This window comes from Felis catus, chromosome A1, assembly GCF_018350175.1.
Source record: "Felis catus isolate Fca126 chromosome A1, F.catus_Fca126_mat1.0, whole genome shotgun sequence".
NCBI classification, from domain to species: domain Eukaryota; kingdom Metazoa; phylum Chordata; class Mammalia; order Carnivora; family Felidae; genus Felis; species Felis catus.
In genome coordinates, this window is record NC_058368.1 from 211547027 (window position 1) to 211566103 (window position 19077).

Sequence of the window (19077 nt, forward strand, 5' to 3'; positions counted from 1 at the left end):
AGAGCAGGAAGAAAAATCTTCCAAGTACCAAAGAAGGCTCTATTAATAACTTTAAAATATAAAGCTGTGTAAATATTTTGCAAAATTAGCAGCAAGTGCTAGCACTTTGTACGGTGAGTCTCAGAAGAACTGTGTCAGTAAAAATAGCAATAAGACTTCAACACGCCCAGTACTACCACTATAGCCACTATACCATCCAATCCATGGGCCAGATTTTTCTGGTTATTTCTAGAGTGAGACACGTCCTGCTCACTGGTCCACAGGCTATAGCTTAGCGTTACTGTAGAGTAGACAGAGAACCCCATCCCCCAAGCCCAGATCCCACCTTCACTGACTACAGGCCTCTGGGGCAGTCCCCGGAAGGCTGACTGTCCCTTAGCACACGTGTCGGGCTTTTTCTTACCAACACTGCTTCAGGAGACACCTCCACCTTGGGGCCTGTGGTTCCCTCCTTACCACAAAGTGAAGAGGCAGAAAAGAGAGGGAGGGTGAGGCATTCGCTCCACTACTCCCCCACCCCCACTTTTAGTCCTTTAGCACAACGTGGCCACCCTGGTCATGTCTGGACTCCTGGACGTTAGGTCCTTAGTCACTTGGGTTGAATCCTAACCTTTCTTGCTTTGAACCTGTGCAAACATCACCCGGCCCATGTGATCCTAGTGCTTTCAAGTGCCTTCTGTCAACACAGAAGAGACAAAGTTCACAAAGAAAGATTACCAGAGCATCTGTGACTTAACTAGTCATTTCCTTAAATTTGTTTTCCCGAACTCTTTGTAAGATGTTGCTGGCTATTTCTTTCTTTTTCTTTCTTCCTTTTTCATTTTAATCCTGCAGAGGGGGGCGCCTGGGTGACTCAGTTGGTTAAGCCTCTGACTTCAGCTCAGGTTATGATCTTGCGGTTCATGGGTTCGAGCCCTGCATCAGGCTCTTTGCTGACAGCTCAGAGCCTGGAGCCTGCTTCAGATCCTGTGTCTCTGTCTCTCTGTCTCTCTCTCTCTTGCAAAAAGAAATAAACATTAAAAATATATGTATTTCTTTTAAAATCCTGCAAGAGGGAAGCACTTAGGCAGTTCAGTGCCAAGAGACTGGAAAACAGAAAAGGAGTAGGTAAGACAACCCTGCCAACCTCTGTGTAGACAGGTCAGAAAACACAAAACCTCCCACAGGTCAAAAGCACTGGGGCTATTTTCTCTCGCGTGTTCTAAAATAAATAAGTAAATGTATAAATATGCAAATACAGTGTCTCCTACAAGAGTTTATCTGGAGCATACAATTGCAAAATAATTGACCATTCACTTAAAATATAAAATAACCCCACAAATATTACTTTAACAAAATATGCTTGTTTTAGGTGAAGATAAATAATGTAGTTTAAATACATGTGGGTATATTGTCTCAATCTACAACATTACATATTTTTATGTTTGAGATTTTTTTTAACTTTTTTTTCTTAACATTTATTTATTATTGAGAGACAGAGAGAGATAGAGCATGAGCATGGGAGGGGCAGAGTGAGGAGGAGACACAGAATCTGAAGCAGGCTCCAGGGTCTGAGCTGTCAGCACAGAGCCCGACACAGGTCTTGAACTCACAAACGGCAAGATCATGACCTGAGCCTAAGTCGGACACTCAACCGACTGAGCCACCCAGGCACCCCTATGCTTAAGATTTTTTTTTCTTTTAACATTTATTCACTTTTGAGAGTGAGAGAGACAGAGCATGAGCAGGGGAGGGGCAGAGAGAGAGGGAGACACAGAGTCCAAAGCAGGCTCCAGGCTCTGAGCCATCAGCACGGAGCCCAACGCGGGGCTCGAACTCACAGCCTGCGAAATCATGACCTGAGCTGAAGTCGGACGCCCAACAGACTGAGCCACCCAGGCGCCCCATAAGATTTAAAAAACAAAATATAACAACAGAAAACTATAGAAAGAGATGAGGAACATCCATACCCATAATTTGATACTCTCCTAAAAACAAAGTTAAACATTGAGCTTTATTTCCTGTTGGTCAACTTTCCCAAGTATTTCTTTTCCAGTAAACTGACTTTTGTCCTGTTTTCTTTTACTCATATAATTAAAAACAACTTTGTAGGGCAATAACTTGTCATTTTATAGGACATATAAAATTCCATAAGTTATTTGGAAAAAATTAACATTCTTTTGTTGCTTAGCATTTAAGTTATTTTCAGGAAGGGGCTATAAAGCACACAGCCAGAAACATATTTGTGCATATCATTCTCAAAACTATCTTCGATAAGACTGTTTTCCACAAAGCACACTAGAAAAGTGCAAGGCCATTGGGTATCATCCTGTAGAAAATGTTCAAGTAATATAACAATGGGCAAAAGCATGCAGTTTTTTTTAATATTACGGAAATATTTAAACATATCCAAGAGTAAAGAAAGTAACTTATCATCCTCTTCAATGACTACCAACTGATGGCTGTCTCATTTCATTTATATTCCCACCCTAAATACTTCCTTCCTCAGATCATCTATGGTCAATCCCAGACCACATAACACAGCTTCAATAAATATTTCAGCATGGCTCTACACAGTAAGAACTTTGTTTTAGAATATGAACACAATACCATATCATATCTTAGAAAATTAGGGCAATGCCTAAATGCAGCAAACATCCAAAGTCCCCATCATCTCAAATTTTTTTTGGTTTTTTGGACTCAAAATACAAACAAGTTTTCTGCATTGTAAATGGTGGCTCTGTCCCTTCAAGTCTCTTAATTTGTAAATTCTCCTCCCCTCCTACCATGTTTTTCTTTAATTTACTAGTTCAGAAATGAGGTCACTGACCTACAGAGTTTATACTAACTGAATACCACTAGAACATTTAACATGTTCCTCTATGTCCTTATTTCCTCTAAATTCAATTTGGGGGCAGCAATAAATACTTCATGGGAGGGGCTGCGTACTTCCATTAGAAAGCACATAATGTGTGGTTTCCTCTTGCTTCAAGTTAATTTGATCTTTGGGTTTTTTAACTTTTTATTATAAAAAAATTGCAAATTTTTTTCTTAATTCAAACTAAAAAACAGAAAAGAATATAATGAATCCCCATGTAAACATCACCCAGCCTTAACAAATACCGGCTCATGTCCTCCCTTGTCTGCATCTATGCCTTCATTCATTTCCCTTCCTTCCCAACCTAGAAACTTTGAAGCAAATTCCAGACATCATATAATTTCATCTCTCAATATTCCAGTGTATATCCCTAAAAGATAAGGATTTTTTAAAAATACCGTTACTATACCTAAGACTTTTAAGAATAATATCATCAATTATCTGATCAGATCTCACATTTCTTTGACCATATTGTTTTTGGCATTTGATTTTAACCTACAGGGTTTGATTACTGGCAAGTTGAGAACACATTCAACGTGTTCAGTTACTGGCTGTGAATCGTCTTTGGGTGTCCTCTGATTGTTTTGAATTGAGTTGATGGGTTGACAATAATAAAGACTGATGGCCATTTTTCCCACAAATATTTTCTGGGTCTGTTCTTTGCCTACTAATGGGAGGTGGGGAGGGGCAGTGTGCCCTCATGTCCATCTAATACCCGGTGAATTTAAGCTAATTTAAGTGTACTTTGTGATTCTTTCTATTGCTTCTAGGCTCAGAATGCCTTCCTTCTTTCAAAGATATAATGAATATTCAATTCCATTTTCTTCTAATTTCTTTAAGTAATCTGCATTAAGTAATTCAAGTCTTATATTCTTGGAAGCTACTTGGTTTATATAAATCCAAAATTTATTTCCATGATCCCTAAATCACAGACACTGATAGGAAACAAAGAGTTTCAAAAAAGTGGTGTTATTTCTAAATGATTTGAATCCTTTTGCAAACTGCCCATAAATATATTTCCATTTGCTCCTAAAGAAAAATGTCAATACTTCTAGAGAAAGGGGAGCCCTGTCACCTGGTTTTAAAGCACTCTAAATAATTAGTGTGTTAATTAGTTTTGCGCAAGAATGAAAAGTAGTAGGGATTGATTTAAATCACAATGAAGATGGTAGGGGGAGGGGTGGTTTAATGGTTTCTTCTTTAACAGTTACCAACACGTTTTAAATAGACCCAGGCCCTGTTAAAAGGAGGGCATTTGTGCTAAGTCTGGTTACCTAGGAGACCCCACCTCACCATTCTGCCTTAGCCTCCTGCCTCAGAAAGGGAGCTTCAATTTAATAGATGGCAACTTTTCTAAGCTTCAATCGAATGGACAGAAGTAACAGAAGAAAAGTAAAATTCAAACAGTACCTCAACTACAGTCCTAGATTTTTATGCAGGAATTCCCACGGTAGCAAAGTAGGATTATGATGCAAAATCCACCCCCCACGCCCCCCAAAAAAACTAAACTATAGGTCTCATCGTTCTTCTATATTCTGCTGAAGATACGCAGGCAAAAAAGCATAGAGCAAGTGATTTATGAACAAGTAGTATAGGAAGTGTTGAAATTCTGAAGCATTGTGTAAATACAATGGAGTCCACACTTGACGTCACGTTTAATGCTTGTACCATCAACAGAAATGTAGAGGTAATGAGTACACTATGATTGAATGTGTGTTCAATTCACTCATTTATTAAAACAAAAGCTTGGTTGAAAGCATCAAGTGAGGCTATATATGTAAAAGCACATGATTATTATTAATACCTCTACTTGAACGTGAGCTTTTATCAAATCACCTTCTAAAATCCCACTTTTTTTTACTTATAAAGTGAGCCCAGCTACCACATTTGCATTAACACCATGCGATGGTTAACTTTATGTGTCGACTTGGCTAGGCTCTGGCACCCACATATTTAGTCAAATACCAGTCTAGATATTGCTGTGAAGGTATTTCTTGGATGTGATCAACATTTAAATCAGCAGATTTTGAAGCAGATTACTCTCCAGAATATGGATGGGCTGCATCCAATAAACTGAAGACCACAAAAGACAAGACTGGGATGCCCCCCAAGACTAATTCTGACACCAGACTTGAAAATGTAATAACTCGGGGCACCTGGGTGGCTCAGTCGGTTAAGCGTCCGACTTCAGCTCAGGTCAAGATCTCGCGGTCCGTGAGTTCGAGCCCCGCGTCGGGCTCTGTGCTGATGGCTCAGAGCCTGGAGGCTGCTTCCAATTCTGTGTCTCCCTCTCTCTCTGCCCCTCCTCCATTCATGCTCTGTCTCTCTCTGTCTCAAAAATAAATAAAACGTTAAAAAAAAAAAAAGAAAATGTAATAACTCCACGGGGAGCCTGGGTGACTCAGTACGTTGAGCATCTGACTTCAGCTCAGGTCATGATCTCTCGATTCATGAGTTCCAGCCTCACGTCGGGCTCTGTGCTGACAGCTCAGAGTCTGGAGCCTGCTTCAGATTCTGTATCTTCTTCTTTCTCTGTCCCTGCCTCTCCCCTCTCCCTCCCTCCCTCCCTCTCTCAAAATAAATATTTTAAAAAATGTAATAACTCTAACCTGTTTTTCCAGACTGCTGGCCTGCCCTGTAGATTTTGAACTTGCCAGTCCCATAAGTGTGTTAACCAATTGCTTAGAATCTCTAGATAGGCAGGGGCACCTGGATGGCTCAGTTGGTTAAGTGTCTGACTTCGACTTGGGTCATGATCTCACAGCTTGTGGGTTCAGGTCCTGCGTTGGGCTCTATGCTGACAGCTCAGAGCCTGGAGCCTGCTTCAGATTCTGTGTCTCTGGATCTCTCTGACCCTCCTCCACTCACACTCTGTCTCTCAAAAATAAACAAACCTTAAAAAAAATTTTTTTAATAGAAAAAAATGAAAAGAATCTCTAGATAGGCAGACGGAGAGGAAGAGGTGTTATTGGTTCTGGTCCTCTAGAGAGCCATAACTACTACAGATCATCACTACCCTGTACAGCTGACCTATAAAAGTAAAATTAAGTTTGTATTTATCTGGTTGTTTCCACATCGTATAAACATGGCTTTACAAACTTTCATTAAAATTCGAGGGCATGTTTACTAAAGCTGCCATAAATTCTACAGACTGGGTGGCTTAACCAATAAATTTTCTTTCAGTTCTGGAGGCTGAAAAATCCAAGATTAAGAAGCCAGCAGGTTTGGTTTCTTCGGAGGCTCCTCTCCGTGGCTTGCATTGGCCACCTTTTCACGGTGTCCGCCATGGTCTTTTCTATATGCCTGTGTACCCCTGCTGTCTCTTCATGTGTCCAAATTTCTGAAACCAGTCAGACTGGGTTAGGGTCCAGGCTAAAGGCTTCATTTTAACCTACTCACCCTTTCAAAGGTCCTAATACAGTCACCTTCAGAACTACTGGGGGTGGGCGGGCTTCAACATATGAATTATCAGGGGGTGTAAAATTTAGCCCATAACAGAGGGTCTAGTTGGAAAAATCTGATTTACTATATAGGCTGCACGGCATGCATGAAAGTCACTTTGGGGAGGGGGCACCTAAAGGTGCTCTAGCTTTCTCTAGAGCAGTCAGAAGTGTCCAGGAGAGGGGCACCTGGGTGGCTCAGTCGGTTAAGCATCTGAGTTCTGGATTTCAACTTCCGTCACGATTTCACAGTCCATAAGATCGAGCGCCACATCGGGCTCTGCTCTCATAGCACGGGGCCTCCTTGGGATGCACACTCACACGCTCGCGTGCTCACTCGCTCACTCTCTCCCAAAAGAAATAAACATTAAAAGAAAAGCGTCAAGAAAAAACACACAAAGATACTTAGATTGGCAGAGAAAATAAGAGGTGATTTAAATAATGGCCACAAATCCAAGGCATAAAGACAGACATTTTGAATATGAGGCCCTGATTTGTCACATGGGCAATATTTTGCGTCCTGCTCAGGTGCAGCAGGCAGCAGGGACTTATTTGAGCCTGCTTCATGACCCTCCCCACAGGCTGGCCAGTAACCATGAAACCAGCTGCCAAACCCCTCTTTAAGCCCAGAGCCGGGCATGATGTAAAATCCTTGTAAATATAGATTAAAAACATAGTTTTGACCACCAGCTGTTCAGTTCTCCAGATCTGACAGACAATGATCTGCAGGAATCCAAGGGACACTGTGGGCCTTAGAAAAGAGAGAAAAAAGGGAAGGCAGCGGGAAGACAAAGAAGAAAACAGAAAATAGGTAAGAGAAAGGACAGAAGAAAAGGACAAGAAATAGAAAGGAGAAGGCTGGGAAGGCGGGTCTCTGTCCCTTCTCTGAGTGACACCGCACCATGTCAGAGTCCCACCTCTGACTAAAAACAAAAATGCCAGAACTTACACGTGAACGGCACATGGATATTTCCAAAGACTCTCTGTCTCGGTTACCCCTCATGCACCCCAAACAGCCTGGTGAGACCTCGTAGAAGTACTATGACTTTTATCTGACAGATTTAAAATCTGAGACAGTCATTCAAAAGTGACTTGCAGAGTCTGGAAGCACTCGAACGTTTTACAGGCTAACCCCATTCCATTGTTACTGATCAACAACTAGAGCCTCATCACCCCACCATACCTCCCTTAAACATTCTGCTTCACACATAACTGAACTATGTGATATATATGTATTTTTTAAATCCTGTGTTCACTCTTTCTCTACACTTGCCTTTTTGGCTCATCTGCCTAAGAGCTTAGTTTGTTCAGCTTTAAGGAGATCTCACTTCAAACCAGCTGAGGGAGAAGTGGTAGAGAAAGGATTATTTACTGGGAAACATGAGAGTGATAACACCAGAAGAACTCTGATCCCAGAGAAGTTGGTTATTCTTCTCCAGAGGCGACCTTCCAAACACTACAACTTTTCTGGAACAATCAGAGTCAAAAATAAATCTCAGGAAAAAATATAATCGATGACTTTTTATTAAGGGGGGCAAGGTGGGATATAAGTAACAGAGCTTTTGTCACGAAAGAAGATTCTAGCACTAGACGAAGGAAAGAGCCAGTCTTTGGCTTCCTGTGTGTGTCCTGCACCTTTGAGTTCAGTTACCAACAAGCCACTGACAACCAGACATTTCGGTGACTTTTAGATGAAAACCCAGGCTCTAGTTCAAAGCTGCAAAGTGATACCTTTCCTGGGACAGAGTTCAAAGTCCTGCATCCCAGGCCTTTTGGTTAAGGTCTTGGCTTTTGGGAAGTGCACCTCCTGGCACACTACTGCAATAACCCAGGGAACACTAGTGCTAGTACACTCTAGAAGCTTCTCTGCCTATAAACTTACAGACCGCTCATATATTGTGGCACATTATGTCTTCCAAAAATGGCCCTGCAAGATTTCTGGTCCCATCTGCTCTTCCAGGACTTTGCCACCTGCATCAAGAGGCAGAGTTCATTTCTCCTCACCTGGTAGGACTTTCAAGTGATGGAATCTGGCAGAAGTGACACTATGCAACTTCCAGGCTCGATCATAAAGGGTGACACAGTTTCTGTTTGGTTCTCTCTCAAGATGCTTCTCTTAGAACCCAGTTACCACACTGCAAGGAAGCCCAGGCCACATGGAGAGAGAGCAATGTTTTGGCCAAAAGCCTCGGCAAAGGTCTTAGGTGAGGACAAGGGCGAGCATCCACCCCCAGACAATGAGCGAATGAGCCGCCAGGCCTCAAGGCTTCCCAGATGAAGTCCCACGTCATGGATCAGAGACAAGCTGTCCCTGTGCACCCCGTCCAGAAAATTTGTGAGTGTAATAAATGTTTGTTTTGTGCCACTAACTTTAATTGTGACTTGTTAAACAGACCTAGTAACTGGAATGTACATTATAGCCCAAGTTAATACCCAGACGCACAAAAAATTATGTGGTTTTATACATTTTTGGCCTTGGATCTGTCCTGGAGATAAGGAAGCGCATGCAGGAGGGGAACCACAAACATCGTGTCACCTTCCCTGTGCCACATACCCTGTGTGGTACAAGAAAACTTCAAAACTTCAATTCCTCCAAAGTCCTATGAGATTTAACTGTGATGTCCATTTAAAGATGAGAAAGCAGAGGCACTGAAAGTTTTAGTAACTTACCCAGGATCATCCAGAAAGTAGCAGGGTTGGAAGTGTGAACCCATTATCTGACACCTGACTCTAAAACTCAGTCTTCTGCTCTCCCAGTAGAGCCCACCTAGGGGCGTTGATCCTAGTGTTTGGAAGCGGAGGGGGGGTGGGAGGAGGACTTCAATTTGGCGGGGAATGAAAAAACTCCATTAGTCCATGAGTACTAGTCACTATGTGTAACATGCCCCCTGCCACACACGATTTTCAAATACAGTAAATTCCAAAATAACAATTCAAATTCATTTCACATATTATTGATCTTGGTATTGATTATATATCCTCTCAATCAACAGATAATAATAAAATAGTTCCTAGAAGTTAAAGGTCCGTGAAATTTATGTATGTATATTAGAACAGGGTTTTCACGCTTAAAAATGTTGGGAATCACCGACTATACACCTCCTTGTGTGTGATTAACATTCTGCCTGGTAGGTTGGATAACTGTGTTACCACAGGAAAACACTTGTGAATGACCAACATTCCATCTGTGTGTGTTTAATAAAGGTGGTTACCAAGGGATTGCTCTTAAATAGTGGGCTTTGAGAGGAGAGGTCCCCTCAGCCATAATTCATTAATTTGCTAATTGCTCTTCCCAGTGTGCATCAGCCAGCATTTGTCTTTAGCTAATGGTGATGTATGTGCCTTTCCATTCTACTTTGTACACAGGGCAGCAAGTGACAGGGATGACGAGCAGAGAAGAATGAGCCTTTCTCTGTCCTCTCGCTGCCCTGCCTCTGTCCTTCAGGATATCCTACTAAGCAAGCATTCGCTTCCCACAGGGCTGGAAGGAAGTGGTGATAGATTTGGGAACAACTTCATTAACCATCAGGAACGCAGAGCAAGTTCACTGCCCTCCCTGAGAAATGGGAACCAGTGCAGCTCAGATCTGGGCTAAAGAGGCAAGAGTGCTGGTACTTCACCTCCTAGAAAAGCCTCCTTCAACAAAACACTGACAACTTCACCGGAGGCCTTTGCTCTCACATTCATGGGGGAAGCCTTGCCTTGGGGATGCAAGTCCCATCATGTGACCACCCCCAGGCTCCTCTCCTGCCACCACCAAGCTCTTAAATCACTGCATTCCACAAGGATTTTTTTCTTCCCCAAATGGGGGGGGGAGAAAACGGAAGGAAATTACAATGTCCACTAAAGTTGGTTTATGTCAAAACAACTAAGAAATTCCCACTCACAAAACTACAGTGAAATTACATCTAGATTTTTTAAGTCTATGTTTTCTACTTGCAAGCTGTTCAGCTCTGGTTAAATGGGGAAAGAAGAAAAGAAGAAATGTGCTTTTAAAACTCTTGAGTCTTACTAATTTTAGGCATGTGAACAGTGTAAAGATACTCTTTTTGGTAACTCTAAAATATATAGTCTCAAAATGACCCACCAATTAACCAGGGTTTAATTCATAAGTGAAAGAAATGTCTTTCATCTTATTAAGTGCACAAGTAGAATCCATTACACCCACACAATAAATGTACGACTTTAAGAGTCACATATCGGCCACGGGCAGTCAGAGAACATTTCTTCCGACCCTAGAGAGGAAGCACTGCACCCACGACAAGAAATCTAGGGTTGGGCATAGGAGGAGGAGCAGCCTTTAGCCTGAGGGTCCCCCATTCTTCCCTAGAACCTCACCAATCTCCCAACCTTGGAGAAAGGCTGAAGAGAACAGCTCTCATGGATATCCAGTCTCACCAGGCTTTCTCTCTTTCCTTTTAAAGAGAAAGGATGTAGAAAGCAGGAGGAGGAAGTGGAAGGGTACTAAAAGTGGGAGAAAAGATATTTTAAGAAATTAACCCCAGATTTATAATTAGCTATCCACATGATAAAAACTGCTGACCTTCTTCAGAGTCTTTTCTGAATGGGTGCAGAAATGCCGACCTAGGATATACCAGGGGATGTTCCCAATGGAACTGGTCCCAGCCAAGGAGCCTCTCTGCCTCACCTAGATTATCATATCCAAATTCCCACTTATCTCAAAAGATGGGACCGTGTGAATCCACCCATACTTATCCTCTAAAACCTTTGCCTTTCCTATAATACAGAATAGCTGACTATTGGTCTCATCTTTTGCCCCAAACTCCAGATGTATGTTATCAGGCCTCTCTAAGGTCAGTGTTCTTCATGGATTTCAAATTCCTAGAGGACAGGAAATACGGTTGTTTTTCTTGTACTGTATTGCAACTACCCAAATACTGCATACAGATACATAAATTTGCACCAGGAAGTCCTTTTTTAAAAAATCTTCATTTCCTTTAAAGTGTCTGGCCTCATAAGAATTCTGGGGAGACTGATGAAAACATCCTTAATTTATTAAGTGAGGTAACTGTGATTCATTCATCCATTTATTCATTCATTCAACAAGGATTTACTGAGCCTGGTTTATGTGCTAGGCCAGGGATTTGGCAGTGAACTTGTGAAAGCCTATGTCCTCATAGGGCGGCTGCTCTAGGGGAGGAAACAGGACGTACACAAATATATCATAAACAAACAGGTATTATGTCAAGAGTAATACACACTTAATAAGTCAAAGTGAGAAAAAGAAGGGACAGGAGAATTTTATATTGGGAAGCAGGAGCATCGAGAAAGACTTCTCTAGGGTCTGAGGAAAGGGGGCCCTGAAGAAGGGTGGGGAAGAGCCTTCCAGGCTGGGAATAGCCAGGAAAGGCCCTCAGGCTAAGAAGGGCTGGGGGGGGGGGGGGGGCGGGCTCAAGGAAATGCAAATGAGATTGTTTACTGAGCAAGCACACCACCTGAGGCCAGCGGGGGCTGAGCAGGAAGGGGTTGCTTTTGGACCTGGTCTGGGAAGCCACTGAAGGACTCTGGCCACAGAACTGACAGAAAGGATCTATGGATCCAGCCACCAGGAGCAAGAGGAGAAGCAGTGAGCTGAATCTCAGTAAGAGACAGGTGTTGCCTGGACCAGGTGCCAACAGGACAATGAGAGACAGTTTGGGGACCTCTTCTGAAGATAAAACTAGTAGGCTTTGCTGACGTGACAGATATTAAGGCATTTGAAATAGACAGGGTGGGCTCAAATCCCAACTCTGCCACCTACCTGAACTGCATGACCTTGGGGGAAAGATTTAACTTGAGTCTCAGTTTCTCCCGTAAAATGGGAGAACACCACTTTGGCCGCAAAAATATAGAAGTGCTATATAGAAGCACCTATTAGAATACCTGAGTATTACTTAAAAAAAATTCTTCTTTATCTCTGGTTAACCCAAATAACCCCCGACCCCAACAACAAAACCGCCATCTTGCAGGAAGATGTCAGGAGAGTTTTCATGGTCCTAAGGTCCCCTTCTCTGATCCACCCTTTCTCTGATGGTCAGAACTGACTTTCATTACACTTTCAGCACAGCTGTTGTTTTCAAGGTTGGGTTGTTGCACTTCTAATCTTAATAGAATCAGCATCCACCACCCTACCCCTTATCAGAGAGTAGGACAGAAACATTACCTGAAAAACAGAATCCTGGGGCGAAGAATTTCTGACAATGCCAGAAGGTATTTGGAATAGTATTTCCAATTGCAAATTCAAAACCTCTACTCTTGCACTCAACAAAAGATGGCTAATTATTATTATATATTACTGGGTTTTAAAGCTGGGAGTTCTTGCCTCCTTTCCTGTCCCAGTAATTACAGTTAGGTCAGTGTTTCTAACTTATGTCAACATATGATCAAGATCATATGACCTTGAGTCCAGCAAGAAGTGAAACCACTCAGCCCTAAAAATCAAATAGAAAATCACTCTCCCTTCCTGGCTGGAATGCCCAGTAAAAGGTGCAATACACTTAATTGTGTTCCCTCCACTTTCCCCATCCCAGTTAACCCATTGCCACATTTGCATGGTTTCCTCGCTAAAAACATGAAGTTATTTTGCAAATCTCATTTGTGTCTAATGTGACTTAACAGCTATTCTAAATACAATGGGTTGAGGAACAGAAAGCATAAAGTAGAGATCTAAAATGACATTAATAGATGGTTTAAAATGATAAGAAAAATCTGAAATAGCGTCTTTATAGTTGAAACTTAGAAATCTATTTGAAGAATTCACAATTTTAACAGAACTATAACTCCTTATTCAAAAAGAAAATAAGGGGCACCTGGGTGGCTCAGTCGGTTGAGCGTCTGACTCGATTTCAGCTCAGGTCATGATTTCACAGTGAGTTTGAGCCCCGCTTCGAGCTGTGCACTGACAGTGTGGAGTCTGCTTAGGATATTCTTTCTCTCTCTCTCTCTCTCTCTCTCTCTCTCTCTCTCTCTCTCTGTTCCTCTCCTGCTTGTGAGTGCTCTCTCTAAATAAACTTAAAAAGAAGAAGAAGAAAAAGAAAACTTGGGGCGCTTTGGGTGGCTCAGTCGGTTAAGTATCTGACTTCGGCTCAGGTCATGATCTCACAGTTTGCGGGTTAGAGCTCCGCATTGGGCTCTGTGCTGACAGCTCAGAGCCTGGAGCCTGCTTCAGATTCTGTGGCTCCTTCTCTCTCTCTGCCCCTCCCCTGCTCATGACCTCTTTCAAAAAAAAAAAAAGACAAAAGAAAACTCAAATAGGGCAATGTAGATCAGAATAGGATTACCTCAGGAAATTATACCCAGAGAAGATGAAAATATTAAACAGTTAATTGATGAAAAAAGAAGTCAAGCCTGAGGATCTTCCTTTTTAAAAGTTTTATTTTTTTAATGCCAATGTTACAAAGTCACAATGTTACAATGTTACAAATGTTACAATGTTACAAAGACACTCTTTGCTGTGTCTTTGCAGACGTTTTATTTATTTGTAGAAGAAAATGCATTCACATAAGCCCCCTTCTCTTATGAATAGAAACAGAAATAGAAATCAGCAGCCAGAGTTCACGTGCACCAAAATCCACACATCATGTCCTTTAACCCTCATGATGGCCCAAAAGGCAGGCACAGAGATGTTAAGTCACAAAGCCAAGTGCGCTACAGGACTTGTGGCCAAAATCTATCAGCCTCAATTGCTACACTCACTGCCCCTTCTTTAAGGCAAAAACCACAGTCAAACCTTCTTCTGCCATCCCTAATTTACAAAGAATTAACTTTCCTCCTCTTGACTCTTACCATTCGCCCGCCTCTAATAAAACTACCCATCGTCTTTTCTTTCTCTCTCATCTGGATGTCCAAAAAGTTTCCAAGTCCACTTTGGATCTACTAGGTCCTTTCTGTCCATGTGTGGACTTCTTTTCCTTTAGTCTTTTATCCCTTCTCACCTAAATAACCATCTGCTAGCCCATTCTCCCATGGCAAGACCTAACGCACTCCAAGTCACCTACACAGCCCTCATGATCAATTTCCTGGAGGCAAGCACCCAGGTGGGTCACTTAGGAACCTTTAATGACTCCCTAAAGAAATTAAATAAATCACTTCATCCAGGAGTCATGGACCTAGATGCCCCCAAATCAGTTTCCTCCCCTATTTTCCCACAAGGCCACGTCATTAGAGATAGAGTGGACCACAGGCAGCACATCTCACGAGTTCCACCTCCACACCTTTGGGAAGGCTAGAGTTGACTATCAAGAATGACCTCAGCCACACCTCTCTCAGAATTCTCCCCATCTTACAAGATTCTTCCTTTTGTCAGTCTGTCCTTCCCCTCCCTAACCCCTCCTTTTCTTAGAACCTCTTCACCATTGCCTCTTTCTCCAATTTCATTCTGTGTTACCATTTTCCCCATCCTGAACTATCACCATCACCGTCTACATTCTAGCCTCTCAGGAGACAGGGATGGGAGATTGCTCACCTTAGCATCTTCTGGAGTACTCACTGAAGACACTCAAAAATGCTTATTCAATTTATCTGAAAATCCATTTTGCAGGGATTATGCATCCCTCTGAACCTTTTTTTTTTTTTAAAGTTTATTTATTTTGAGAGAGACAGAGTCCCAAGCAGGCTCCGCACAGCCTGACGCGGGGCTCGAACTCATGAATCGTGAGATCATGACCCGAGCCGGAAACCGAAAGTTGGATACTTAACTGATTGAACCACCCAAGGTGCCCCTCTTCTGAACCTTTAAAGCATGTACTTTATATCACTTATACAGTACTTGGATTCTGTCTTGAATATTAATTATTCCACATGCAAATGTCCTGTATCCTCAGTGAAAAGTACAAGTTCTCTGAAGAACCAGGTCTCCATTTTTATGAATGGATCCAGGAACTTGCATCTAATAGGTATTAAATATATATTCTTACAATATTTATGTGATTCCCCCAACAAAGCTGCGTTTCTCCAAGGTTTTCTGTTCCTCAAAGTACACACCCCAGGGTTTTATAGTAAAAAATATTGTACCACCCCCCCCCACACACAATCTTATCCTTTCTTAGACATTTACAGTGTACATTAACATCTCAAAGGAACTGAGAAGTCCCATAATAAAGAAACCTAAGCAGGACATTTTCTAAACTTATTTGACAAGGAAAACTTTTCTTGCTTATAAATCTGTTAATATACAGCAGTGCCACTTGGAGAAATCAACCTAAAGTATCTGAAGCAACACCCTATGCATAACTAAGTGCACAGCAAATCGCATATATAAGACATTTTATATTTTATAGCACATTTTCAACACATCATTACAACTGCACTCCCTCAATACACAGACTTGTAAGTAGGAAATGAAAAAGAAGGGAAAATCTCACTGTCTTGCTTTCCTCCAATCCCCTCTACTTGTTACTCAACATTCCATTCCTTCCTTTGTGCATGAAATCAACTGAAATCTCCTTTTCTTCAGTTACTGTGAGACACTAAGGATACAAGGGACCCAATTTATTCTTCCCATTAAGGGACTTGTTTGTTCCAGCTTATTAGAACTGAGAGGGTCCTTAGGTATAAACTCCAAATTATACTCTTGGGGGAAGAAAGGTAGGTTTTAGGGTCAGGAAATCTACCTTGAAGACATAGAGAAATTAGGTGGCTCGATTAATAATAAAACCTTAGCTTAAAAGAAATGTAAAGTTCCAAACGTAGAGTTATATCAATAAGGATTAAGTTTGTACATGGAAGAAAACCCAAAATAACAGTGGCTTAAACGAGATAGAAGTCTCTACATACAAACAGTTTGAGAGGAGCCCAGAGCTGACAGGACAGCCCCAAGGACACCTGAGATCAAGTCTCCATCTATCTGTTCCATCAACCTAACACAAGGCTTCCATCTTTAAGATCACCTCAGGGCCTAGGGGCACCTGGGTGGCTCAGTCAGTTCAGTGTCCGACTTGGGATCTGGTCATGATCTCTTGGTTCATGAGTTTGAACCTTGCATTAGGCTCCCACTGTCAGTGCAGAGCCTGCTTGGAAATCTCTCTCTCCCTCTCTCTCTCTCTCTCTCTACCCCTCCTCCACTTATACTTGTGTTAGTTCTCTCTCTCTCTCTCTCTCTCTCTCTCTCGCTCTCTCTCTCTCTCAAAATAAATAACCTTAAAAAAAAAAAAAAAAAGATTACCTCAGGGCCCAAAATAGCAGCTGGAATGCTAACCATCAAGTACTCATCCCAGTGGGGGAAAAAGATAATGATGGAATAGGCAAAAAATGTGTAGCTTTCAGCAGAGTGATAAAAGCCTTTCTACAGCCCTTCTCCAGTCCTCCACGTCACTTCTTGTTGACGAGGACCTGGTCACACAGCTGAAACCAGCTCAAAGAAGACTGGGAAGTGTGGTCTTTTAGCTGAGTATGCTGCATCTCCAATTTTTTAAGTGGAGTTCTATCACTAAGAAAGACCAGGAGGAAGGATATTGGACAGTCTACTAGTAATCTCTGCCATAAGGAAGGAAAAAGACATTAGACTCCTACTACCTTCAAATGCTGGTCAGAAGTTATTTAGCCCAGTGTCTCTCAAGCCCATTCATTGATAAGAATCACCTGCAAGGGATGGGTGGTGAAAGGGTGGGAGGAGATTCTCACTGAAATATAGATTCCCAGGCTCCACCCAGACCTACTGAACCAGAATCTCCAGGGAGAGGACCTGGGGATCCCTGTTTTTAGCATGCACCCTAGGTGATTCTTATCATCGAGCAAGTATGGGAAACACTGAAATCCAATCTTCCAACCAACTTGGCCGTCTCAGCAAATTCCTGAGACTTGGGGCCTCAGAGGCAGTCAGTCAGAGACACGGAAGTTCTTTCTCATACTGGGGGAACTTCTGTCAGAGGGCCGGCCCTGTGGGAAGAGACCAAGGGTGCTTCACCATAAAGAAATTACAGAAACAATTATGAATCAAGCAACCAAGTGTTTTAACCGGCCATCTCTGTCACATGAACAAATCCGATCACGTAAAATCAGCCCATTTCCTTACGGAAAGCTTTAGGATGATTTTTTTTTTTTAACATTTATTTATTTTTGAGACAGAGAGAGACAGAGCATGAATGGGGGAGGGTCAGAGAGAGGGAGACACAAAATCTGAAACAGGCTCCAGGCTCCGAGCTGTCAGCACAGAGCCCAACGCAGGGCTCGAACTCACGGACCGCGAGATCATGACCTGAGCCACCCAGGCACCCCTGATTTTTATTATATTATTTGAGAAAGTGCCCCGGGCAGCGTAGAGGCAGAGAATGATGAGGGAGGGAGCAAAAGAGAATATCTTAAGCAGGCTCCATGTTCCTTCTGCCTCCAAACTAAGGAACTGAGGACATGTTAGTTACCTGTATTCTAATCATCCTAGCAGCTTTGAAACCCAGGGGACCTAAGGACAAATGTGATGGATGAACCCTAGGACTGCAGGGGATTTTGACTTCATTTCCCTCACCCAGGCTAATACTGAGAAAATCTGGTGGGGGGAGAAGAGGGCTTAATGATACCAGAAACCGCTTCTATCTGGCATGACCTTTCCATGGATGAAAAAGATTCCAAACTTATATTTGGTCTGATGTTTCCTTATGAGTGAGGAATTCACCCTTGGAATGTCACGAATAAAAGAATGAAGTGCATTAAAGGGAGATTCCTTTTCACCTACTGGGGTTATGTTCTGAATTGTGTTCTCCAAAAAAGATAGGAAGTCCTAACCTCCAGTACCTCAGAAAGTACCTTATATGGAAATAGGGTCTTTGCAGAGGAATTAGAGTTAAAATGAGGGTAGGCCTCAGTCCAATGACTGGTGTCCTTCTTAAAATGGGAAATTCGGACAGAGACAGACACGCATGGAGGGAAGCCAGCCGACGTGAAGACGGAGGACTGGAGCCTGGAGCTGTGGTGCTGCAAGCCAGGCTGCTAAAGATGGCTGCAGGCTATTGGAAGCTAGGGGGGAGCAAGGAAGATAGGTTTCAGAGGGAACATGGCCCTGCCGCCATCTTGCCTTCAGACGTCTAGCCTCCAGAACTGCGAGACAAGACACTATTATTGCATCTAAGCCCCCACCTAGTTTACGGAACTTTGTTATTTCAGCCCTAGTAAGTGAATACAGTTGGTTAGTGGGGATGCATTTCCTCACCAAGGTCAAATTCAATAACCTCAGTTTAAGACTGAAGCTATTTGCCTATACAATTGAGTGGAGAACAAAAGAACCACAAATGCAGGACCACATGAAAATAATTTAAACTGCCTTTAAGCCAGGCTTCACATTGCACTTTTCTCCGGGATGGTTTGAAACCCAGGTTCCTCCACTTATTATTAATGACAAGGGCAGGTATTCTGTTGCCTCGAAGATCAGGGACTATCTACAACGTTGCTTCCTTACTACATGACTGCTTGTTAACCTGGTTCTAAACACTTTCTACTCAGGACAGTCTTCACAGAAGCCTTAAAAATACCCAGGCCAGGGGGAGCCTGGGTGGCTCAGTCGGTTGAGTGTCCGACTTTGGCTCAGGTCCTGATCTCACGGTTTGTGGGTTCGAGCCCAGAGCCTGGAACCTGCTTCGGATTCTGTGTCTCCCTTTCTCTCTGCCCATCCTCCACTTGGACGCACGCTCTCTCTCTCAAAAATAAACATTAAAAAATTTTTAAAAATACCCATGCCACACTCCTCTTCAGAATATGAATTCAGTTGGTTTGGGAGTGGGTGGGATGAAGAACAGTAATAGTTTGTTGTTTTTTTTAACTCCCCAGGTAATTTTAATGTGCAGAGGGAGT

At 42.5% G+C, this 19077-nt stretch overlaps 1 protein-coding gene across 4 annotated transcripts in view; it reads right to left on the reverse strand.

The window, feature by feature from the left end:
- Positions 1 to 19077, reverse strand: part of RAI14 (retinoic acid induced 14) — a 146530-nt gene that overhangs the window by 82231 nt on the left and 45222 nt on the right. Inside the window, exon 1 of one of the 4 annotated variants that reach the window (XM_045038223.1) lies at positions 404 to 740. The exons of the other annotated variants lie outside the window; for them this stretch is intronic. The gene's annotated coding sequence lies outside the window, so the exon portion shown is untranslated. Of the gene's footprint in view, positions 1 to 403; positions 741 to 19077 lie in introns of those variants that run through there. 4 annotated transcript variants of the gene reach the window in all.